The sequence below is a fragment of the Triticum dicoccoides genome, chromosome 3B, assembly GCF_002162155.2.
Source record: "Triticum dicoccoides isolate Atlit2015 ecotype Zavitan chromosome 3B, WEW_v2.0, whole genome shotgun sequence".
In the NCBI taxonomy this organism is placed as follows: Eukaryota; Viridiplantae; Streptophyta; class Magnoliopsida; order Poales; family Poaceae; genus Triticum; species Triticum dicoccoides.
Genome location: NC_041385.1, coordinates 681234319 through 681240383, shown reverse-complemented (window position 1 = coordinate 681240383; position 6065 = coordinate 681234319).

Sequence of the window (6065 nt, the reverse complement as noted above, 5' to 3'; positions counted from 1 at the left end):
TCAAGAAAGAAAGGAAAAAGATACACATTAATAAAGATCAAAGACCATAAAACCTAGCTATTACAGAGCAACCGGCTCAGCCTGCTCAGGCTGGGATCTCCAGGACGGCGAGATTTTCTTGCTTGGTCTCCTCTTTCAGCTGCGAGATCTTCATGTTCCATATCCTACAGGGAGTAACACCAGGGCATCTGATCTTTTTTGCCGGCTCAGCAGGGGAGCCTGGAAGGTCCAGCGGCGTCACAGGGCTCAGCAGTGTGTGCTTGCAAGTGAAACTTCCCGGACTCTTGGGTGGAGACGGCGGCGTGGTGCCAGGCGATGGAGTTGACATCTTTCCCAGAGTTAGCTTGGTAAGAAGCAGTTGACTAAAAACACCCTCGGTGTTTTTGTCAAGCTTAACTACCCCGCTGTGAGCTGGAAAGGAGTGTTCAGTATCAAGGAAACTCTTGTCATTAATTCCTCCATCTTTAGTCGAGCTACTTCTTTGAGAAGGATCAACCATCTCCTCAAGAGCCCCAGCACCAGGTTCCAGATCTGTTTCAAATCAATCCACATTACATTCTTAAAGATACAGGAATTTCTATGTTTCAAGATAGCCCATAATACACATGCACAAACAGAATTTAGAGCAGTGTGCTTCTTATTGGCCATCCAAAATTTAGCAATGGAAAGGTAATCAAATCCCAGGGTACATGAGAAGAAATCTGAAACAGAATTCCAAATTTGCTTTGCAACAACACAGTCAAAAAATAAGTGTTGTATTGACTCTCTCTCTCAGAACAGTAGACACATGCATGAGATTTTACAATGCCTCTTTTGGAGAGATTATCTCTGGTCATCAGCTTATTGTGAGAGAGAAGCCACAAAAATACTTGAACTCTAGGGGGGATTTTGATAGACCAAACTAAGGGGATGTAAATTGGTTGTACTCCTCTAAAGTTAATTATACTATACAAAGACCCAGTTGTGCACCCCCTTTGGATTCATGTTGCCAAATCAGGGAGTCATCACTACTTGTGTAATACGTGCTAGTAATAATTTGCTCAAGGAAGTACCATCTCTCCATCATGGTAGGGGTAAAAAAATCCTTCTAAAGGTCAATTTAATAGTAGTTTGGTCCCATATCTTATCAAGGGTTTCACCATGTTGCTGGCAGATGACATATAGGGGCCAAAACTGGACAGATAAAGGTGAGGTACCAAACCAAATATCTTCCCAAAACCTAATCTTCTTCCCATTTCCAACTACCCACCTATAGCCAAACTTAAGGGCCTTGGCAGCCCACATGACCCCTTGCCAAAACCTGGAGGTGTGTTGGGTGTTGCAAGAAAAGATGTTGGGGGAATTATTAAGATACTTAGTATCAACAATAGATCTCCGCAACTTCCCTTCATCTTTGATGTATCTTTTAACCCAACTCCCTAGCAGGTAAATGTTGACATCTCTAATGTTTGGTACTCCTAATCCACCATGCTCTTTTTTCATACAGACCAAGTGCCAGTTGGCAAGGTGAAGCTTCCTATTCCCTTCAAAGTCACTCCAAAGACAGTGAGCCAGCGGGCTGTTAATCAGGTTTAGGGCCCACTTAGGGAACTTAAAGAAGGACAACAGGTAAACTAGAACACTAGCAATGCAAGTCTTGATAAGGATAAGTCTAGCATAGTAGGAGAGTAATTTCCCTCTCCAGCCAGCCATTTTCTTCAGGATCTTTTCAATGAGAGGTTGGATGTCCTCTCTCCTCAACTTATCATAGTGAAGAGGGATTCCTAGGTATTTGATGGGGAAAGCACCCACAGTGCAACCCATGATATCAGAGAAGGACACAGACTCCTCTGCTCTCAGCCCTATTGGGATGATTTCACTCTTAGAGTAGTTAATTATCATCCCACAGACTTGTTCAAAACATGTTAGTTTTTCTTTCATCTTTGTCTACAATGGTGTCATCTGCATATTGCAGAAACTACACCACTAGGAATCAAATCAGAACATAGACCTTTGATTAGGTCATTGGTCATAGATTTAGCAAGCATTTTACTAAGAACATCCACCACTAAATTGAACAAGAGGGGGAAAATGGTGTCCCCTTGTCTTAAACCTTTACTAGTGGTGAAATAATTACCCTCTACTCCATTAAGTTTGACCCCCATGGATCCTAGATGGGTGATTTGATGAATCCACTTCATCCATTTAGGACCAAAGTTCCTTTTCTCAAGGATCTCCATAAGAAAATCTAGATTGACTTTATCAAAAGTCTTCTCATAATCTAACTTAAGCACCAGACCAGGGCAACCTGAGTGATAAGTGGAGTGTAGTACCTCATGTGCTGTCACCACACTTTCTAGGATAATCTACCTTTTATAAAAGCAGATTGGTTGCTGGAAGTAAGCAAGTTCATGAGGACAACTAATCTATTTGTAAGGACCTTAGTAAAGACCTTAAAAATGCAGTTAAGGAAACTAATAGGTCTAAATTTATTCATGGTAGTGGCATCTTTCTCTTTAGGAATAAGAGTGAGAATAGCAAAGTTAAGTCTATAGATATCCAAGTCCCCATTGTAAAAGTCTGTGAACATAGCCATGATATCTTTTTTAGTAGTATCCCAAAATTGTTGGAGAAAAGGAAAGAAAGTCCATCTGGGCCAGGGGCTCCATCAGAGTATGACCCAAATAGAGCTTCTTTCACCTCCTCTTCAGAAAAAGGATTTTGCAATTCTATATTATCAAATTCTTTAATTTTATCAGATTAGAGAAGAATTAATCCTTAAGACAAAAACCCTTTCTATCTTCCTTTTGGAAGAGGTTTTTGTAGTAAGACGTGTCTATGCCTAACATATCATTGATGTGTGAAGTAGCTCCAGATGGGCCCTCTAGAGTATGAATCGATGTTTTTCTCCTTCTCTGATTTGCTATAGCCAGGAAATATTTAGTGTTCCTATCACCTTCTAATATGTACCTATCCATGGACCTCTATCTGGCCTCTGTTTCCTCTTTGAGCCAGATATCTTGGAGCTCAAAAATATATATTTTCATTCTACCCGACTCTTGCTCAGAGAGGGGAGCACTTTGAGACTTGACATCCAGACGATCATATTCTTCTGTCAGGGATTGCTTAAGCTTCCTAAGCTTAGCACCTACATTCCTACTCCATCCTCTACTGAATTTTCTAAATCTCCTAGTATTTTCTTGCCAAATGTCAACTGGGGTGGTGTTCTTGACAGGGGCAGACCGGTTTTTGATCACTAAATCTTAAATTCTTCTTGGAGAAGCCACCATTTCTCAAATTTAAAACTAGGGCTTCTGGGGATGCAATCAATCCCTGGATTCCAGAGAATGGGAGTGTGGTCACTCCTAGTTCTGGACAGAGCTTGAGAATTTCTCAAAGGGAAAAGAGCATCTAACTCTGTTGTATAGAAGATTCTGTCAATAGTAGACATGATCAAGTTCTCTTGGTTATTAGCCCAAGTGAATTGTCTACCAGATAGTCTAATTTCTAGAAGGCTCCAAATTCAATCGAGGCATTAAATTTATCACTCCAATTGGTTGAAGTCCTTCTGGTATATCACTAGGTTGAAGTCCCCCCTATAACAGTAGGTAGGTGTTCATCAATAAAAAGATGCAGCTCTGAACAAAAATCATCTTTCCCTTCATCATATGGAGACCCATAAACTGCAATAAACCTAAAGGGGATGTTCTTATTCTTAAGGATTAGATTACATGAAACAGAAAATTTAAGAGGGATCCAACTAGTAACATCAAAGATGTCTAGGTCCACTCCCACCAGCACACCACCAGAAGTGCCTTCAGCAGGTAGGTGGTGCCAATCATAATTTTTACTATGGCTAATAGACTTCAAAAATGCAGGGGTGAGATTCTTTCTTAGTCTCTTGGAATAAGATAATACTAGGATTGTTCTTAGAGAGAGTATCAATAATACATGTTTTCTTACCAGGGGTAGTAATCCCTCTAATATTCCAAAAAGGGCATTCATCTATATAAAGCTTCCTAGGGTGCTTGCCCCATCCATATTTACTAATATGAGTCCATCCAACACTATAGTCATCAATGACAGCTGAAATTCCTTTTAGACCCTCAGGAGTAGTGGGTGTTCTAGGAGAATCCAGAGTATCATCATGATTTAACACTCCTTCAGAGTGCTCACTGGACACATCCATTGATGACGTGTCAGTGATTTTTATAGATTTTAGTGTCTCTACCTCATTAAGAGATGTAGTTTTGTTTAAAAGAATTTCACCCTCTTGTCCTGCAGACATTTGGTGAGCATTCTTTCTTTTTAATCGATTATCATTTTGTCCTCCACACAAAGGTTGATTATCATCTATTTCAACACCAAATTTGCTAGCTATGGCAATAAACTTAGGATTAATGAAGTATTCAAAAGTTTTAACAATAGTACCTTTGATCTTTCTTTTGCTAGCCTCAAGATTCTGCACTTTCTTGGTGTTCATAGCAATATCCAGCATAGTCATGTCTCCTATATCAACTCTATTACTCTTCCCCAGAGCTAGCACCGGGCCCCATTTCTGCTTTGCAGGAACCATGTTGCTTGAGTGAGCATCTGTGGCAGGAGTGTGGTGTGTTTGTGGGCTAAACACCACTTCATCATTGTTTCCTAATTCCAAGTCTTCTTCTTCAGCAATCTTATCCACCATGTCCTCATCATCCTCATCCTCTCCCATCAGCTCCATTTCCTACAGCAAGGAATATCTATGGTCCATTGAGAGTGGGTTAGGTAGTTACTTGAGGTATTCCATAGTTTTCTGCCTTGAGTTGGTTGTAGAACTAGGTCCAGAGTTCGTGTTACTGGTCAGAGAGGAGGTGGAGCTGGCTGTCCCTCCCCCACCCTTGTTGCTATTTGTGGTGTTTCCATCATCAGCACCATGACCTGTTTCTTCAACTTCTTTTCTATTTCCCTCTAGGTCATCCTCTAGCAGGTCATCATCATCAAAGTCTTCCTCAGGTGGTTCAACTTGAATAAGAATCTTGTAAAGCTTGTCTCCTATTCCAAAAATCATGTCAGCAGGTATTTTGGTGTAGTCTCTGCATCTGATTTTGATCCTAGCCACTTCAAAGAAGGATTTGAAGTTTCCTTGCCAATCCACATCAATCAAGGTACCAAAAACAGAAGCAAATTGTTCTAGGACTGCCCATTCAGCCAATCAGGAGCCACTCCTGTCAACTGGACCCAGACTTTTTGGAGTTCACCGTGATGTTCTAAGTCTCCTTTCCACACCTCTACTTTAACTGTGACTCCTTCCATTTCTGGCAGCCTAAACATGGGATATCCAGCCACTTGCTCAACAGGGATATGTGGAGGGAACTTAACCAGATAGGTCTATTCATCAAGTTTCCTTATTTGCCAGGGCCAGTTAGTTTTGTATATGAGAGACAGGTTGTGAGCTAGCTCATTTTTGCTTACTTGCCCAGACTCAACATACACAATTCCAACATTCTTCATGTGTCCCATTTGCTGATCATTGACATCAGGCACATCAACATGATAGAATCCTAGACTGGGAGCACCACTGCCAACAAATTTCGCAGGGGTCCTGGGTTTCTTCCTGATTGGGCATCTTTATGGGTCACCATCTCGTAGGTGCAGCAGACTGGGGCTTTAAAACACTGGGCTTTGTGGTGTCCAGACTCTCCATAGCTGTAGCATATAACATCCACATATTCAGTTGCAGAAATCCCTTTGTCCTTACTGAAGTTTTGTTTGGGTTTCCCAGCAGATTTGCTTTTCTTCTGTGCCTAGGCTACTGAAGAGTTTCCTGTTTCTGAAAGTTAGACTGCTGAGAGTTACCAGATTGTTGCTCTTGCTCAGCTATCTAATTTTGCTCAACTCTTATGTTCTGAGGGCCTTGCATCATCTGCGGCGGCTGCTGCCCTTGGAAACTGCTCTTTGGAGGTCCAGCCAGACCATGGATCTGTCCAGACCCCCACCCCCACCACTTCTCCACTAGTTCATCTGGGGGTGGAAGTACGGGCCTGGGAACCATGGAGGGGGGGGGGTGTGCTGCCTCCCGGGGAAGCCGTAACCAAATTGAAACT